Source organism: Macrobrachium rosenbergii, chromosome 9 (assembly GCF_040412425.1).
Source record: "Macrobrachium rosenbergii isolate ZJJX-2024 chromosome 9, ASM4041242v1, whole genome shotgun sequence".
NCBI lineage: Eukaryota > Metazoa > Arthropoda > Malacostraca > Decapoda > Palaemonidae > Macrobrachium > Macrobrachium rosenbergii.
Window position 1 is genome coordinate 56370612 of NC_089749.1, and position 5000 is coordinate 56375611.

Genomic DNA, 5000 nt, shown 5'->3' on the forward strand with positions numbered 1-5000 from the left:
CCCTGTAATTTTGTTCAAATTCCGACAGTTCTCTTTACTATGCTTAATACACATTCTTTTTCTTGGTAAAGTTGTGCATTTAGCAGCAACATTGGACCCAAGTTTAAACACTTCCCTTTATTTATATTTTTTTTAAATTCAAACGTTTCTTTTTATGCTTAATATTTTTTAAATAAATATATGCATTTAGCAGCAACTTTGGACTCAAGTTTAAACACTTCCCTTTGTTTTTTATCTTTCTTAGGGAAAGTTATACCTTTAGCTGCAGCTATGAACCAGATTTAAAAACTTTTCTTTTGTTTTTAATCATTTTATGGGAAATTTATGCATCTGGCCACTGCTTAGGACCCAAATTTAAATACTTCTCTTTATTATTAATATCTCTTTCGGTAAATATGTCCAATTAGCTACTGCTTTGGACCATAAGTTTCAACAGTTCCATTTAGGAAATATATATATATATATATATATATATATATATATATATATATATATATATATATATATATATATATATATATATATATATTTATATATACTGTGTGTATGTATATATTCATATATATATATATATATGCATAGAGAGAGAGAGAGAGAGAGAGAGCGAGCTTGTACACACTCTCCAGGGATTTAAGTGAGCAAGCTAAATATATATGATACCCTACAAACGCCTGCCCCGTGGGATGAAGCTGCTGGTCGCCTTAGCTTTTCCCAGCGGCCACCCACCCAAGTACTGATCAAACCTAACGGAGTCGAACTTCGACTTATTTCCATGTCTGACAAAATACTCTATCATTCACACCTTTTAATGATAAAAACAATTTGCAAATGTACAAAAACGTTTCAAATGCACCTGAAATTGCGATTTGTAAACTTAAGGTATAGTATAAGAAAAAAAAGTTTTTTCCAGGAACCCAGGGGGCAATGAATATCCTGACGGTACGAAGCGTCTTCGAAAGAATGACGGAACAAGCTTGTTTGTTTCGGGGCTGCGACTCCCGGGCAGCTTTAAGGCCCTAGTGGGTCCACGCCAGAGGTCCCCAAATACGGCTGTTTAAGCTGAGAATCTCTCTCTCTCTCTCTCTCTCTCTCTCTCTCTCTCTCTCTCTCTCTCTCTTTCTTTCCTTGCTCCTGGTCATAGTATTTCACTCGCGTCTTGTTCCAGCTTCCTCTCCTTTTCCTCGTTTTTTCTCTTTACTTTTATTTATTTCTTTATTGTTTTCTCTCTTTCCTTTATTTCTTTCTTTATTGCTTTCTTCTTAAGACCGTTCTTTTTGCTCGAATATAGAGAAATGAAAGATGGTTGCCTTAAAGACACGTACGTTTGAAAGGGTCTGAATTTCTAAATGATGGTATTCCAAGGCATTCTGAATGAAAGTATTCTATGGCATTATAAATGAAAGAATTCTGTGGCATCTGAGAGAAAGTATTCTATGACATTCTGAATGATGGTATTCTAAGGCATTCTGAATGAAAGTATTCAATGGCACTCTGAATGAAAGCATTCTGTGGCATTCTGAGAGAAAGTATTCTATGGCATTCTGAGTGAGAATATTTGTGGCATTCTGAATGAGAGTATTCTATGGCATGCTGATTAAGAGTATTCTATGGCACTCTAAATTGAAGTATTCTAAGGCATGATGAATGAAAGTATTATATTTCATTCTGAATAAGAGTATTCTATGGCATTCTAAATTAGAGTATTCTAAGGCATTCTGTATGAAAGTATTCTGTGACATTCTGAGTGAGGTATTCTATGGCATTCCGAATGAAGGTATTCTAATGTATTCTGAATGTGAGTATTCTATGGTATTCTGAGTGAGAGTATTCTATGGCATGCTGATTGAGAGTATTCTATGGCATTCTGAGTGAGAGTATTCTAAGGCATTCTGAAATAGAGTATTCTATGGCATTCTGAAGGAAAGTATTCTATGGCATTCTGAGTGAGAGTATTCTATGCCATTCTGAGTGAGAGTATTCTGTGGCATGCTGATTGAGAGTATTCTATGGCATTCTGAGGAGGGTATTCTAAGGCATTCTGAATGTGAGTAATCTATGGCATTCTGGGTGAGAGTATTCTAAAGCATGCTAATTGAGGTATCCGATGGCATTCTGAGTGAGATTATTCTAAGACATTCTGAATTAGTGTATTCTATGGCATTCTGAAAGAAAGTATTCTACAGCATGCTGATTGAGAGTATTCTAAGGCATTCTGATTGAGAGTATTCTATGGCATTCTGATTGAGAGTATTCTAAAGCATGCTGATTGAGAGTATTCTATGGCATTCTGAGTGAGAGTATTCTATTGGCATGCTGAATGAGAGTATTCTAAGGCATTCCGAATGAAAGTGTTCTTTGGGCGAGGGTGTTATTATTACTAAGAGAGAGCAAACGCATGAAATGCGCTTGTGAAAATGTACCCATGCCATTCTGAGTGAGAATGTTCTTATTGCTGAGAGAGAGAGAGAGAGAGAGAGAGAGAGAGAGAGAGAGAGAGAGAGAGAGAGAGAGAGAGAGAGAATATGAAAACTGACCTGTAGAGAAGAGTGAATACTCTGAGCTAAAAAAATTTTAAATTTTTAAATGAATATATATATAAATAAATATATATATATATATATATATATAGTTCTTATATATATATATTAGTCAAAGTTTTATCTTATTTTTCAATAACTTTTATTCCAGTCTAAGCGTATACTATTAAAGTCAGCTAAGTATCTAGGAAAAAGCTTGAAAACACCATTTCTGCCACATATATTCTTTAAAACATGAATTATCGTGCCATTTTTCATTCTTCACATTAAAAAAAATGTGCTATGCATAATTGTTCGTGAACAATGAGTAGCGGATTTTATAAATTCAGTGAATTATATAAATTGTTTTATTTTACCAATAAATGACAAATTCCTGAGAACCACCACTTCGTCAAGAGGGAGAATGAAAGTACAAAACTCTTCATAAAAACTTTTATATTTCCCCCCACCCCACAAAGTTGCACCTTTTATACAATTCAGCATTGTGACACAAGATCCCAGAATCTCGAGATCGCTTCTGCTGGGCAAAATCTTGTGTCGTTGGATATAAAAGATATATATAGATACAAGAAACCCTTCGTGAAAACATCCATTTTTTATTCTCTTGATCACAAACGGTTGATATAGGCAACACAGCCCCGTCAGTTATGTAATAATAATGATTCTCACAGAACGCTGAGCATTTGACAGGTGACAGGTGTCAGACCACAATCCCAGACGTGTAAATTAGATGCACTGAGCTGACTGTTTGGGAGAAGTAAACTTTCAGGTGAATTCTTTTACTTTGGACTAAAAATGGTATTTTGATAAATTTATATTTTTATGCAATGTATTACAATGATTTATTTATATTCTTACCCATTTATCCATAAAATTTCAGGTGAATTCCTTTACTCTTAACAAAAAAAATATCCACTTGATATTTTGATAAATTTATATTTTTTCGCATTGTATTGCAATAATTTATTTATATTTTTATCTATTTATCCATAAATTATCCATAAATTTTCAGATGAATTCCTTTACTCTTGACAAAAAATATCAACCTGGTCTTTTGATAAATTTATATTTTTTTCGCATTGTATAACAACAATTTATTTATATTTTTGCCTGTTTACCCATAAACTATCCATAAAGTTTCAGATGAATTCCTTTACTCTTGACAAAAAAAATCCATCTGATATTTTGATAAATTTATATTTTTTCCACCTTGCACTACAATGATTTATGTATATCTTTATCTATTTATCCATAAATTATGCATAAATTTTCAGGTGAATTCCTTCACTCTTGACTAAAATGATCCACCTTGTATTTTAATAAATTTATATGTTTTTGCACTTTGTTTTATAATATATTTATATTTTTATCTATTTATCCATAAATTATCCATAAATTTTCAGGTGAATTCTTTTACTCTTGACAAAAAATATCCACCTGGTATTTTGATAAATTTATATTTCTTTTACCTTTTATTACAATAATTTATATTTTTATCTAATTTATCCATAAATTTTCAGGTATGTATCAATAAATTCATATTTCTTTCACCTTGTATTACAATAATTTATTTATATTTTTCTCTTTATCCATAAATTTTCAGGTATGTATCAACAAATTCATATTTCTTTCACCTTGTATTATAATGATTTATTTATATTTTGATCTGTTTATCTATTAATTTTTTCATTTATCTTTTTTTCCTCATAACTGGTCTCTTCTTTCTGTATTTCCTGTAATCTGTAACTTCTTTCAGGTGAATGCCATATTCTTTGGAGCTTGAATTTCAATTCAATGGCCCCTGTAGGCTTGTTTCACATGAACAGGGGTTTCTCTTCTGAATAATAATAATAATAATAATAATAATAATAATAATAATAATAATAATAATAATAATAATAATATTCTTTGGAGCTTGAATTTGAATTCAATGGCCCCTGTAGGCTTGTTTCACATGAACAGGGTTTTCTTCTGAACATATTTTTGGAGCTTGAATTTGAATTCAATGGCCCTGTAGGCTTGTTTCACATGAACAGGGTTTTCTTCTGAACATATTTTTGGAGCTTGAATTTGAATTCAATGGCCCCTGTAGGCTTGTTTCACATGAACAGGGGTTTCTCTTCTGAATAATAGTAATAATAATAATAATAATATATAAACATATTCTTTGGAGCTTGAATTTCAATTCAATGGCCCCTGTAGGCTTGTTTCACATGAACAGGGGTTTCTCTTCTGAATAATAATAATAATAATAATAATAATAATAATAATGATAATAATAATAATAACCATATTCTTTGGAGCTTGAATTTGAATTCAATGGCCCCTGTAGGCTTGTTTCACATGAACAGGGGTTTCTCTTCTGAATAATAATAATAAATAATAATAATAATAATAATAATAATAATAATAATAATAATAATAATAATAATAATAATAACCATATTCTTTGGAGCTTGAATT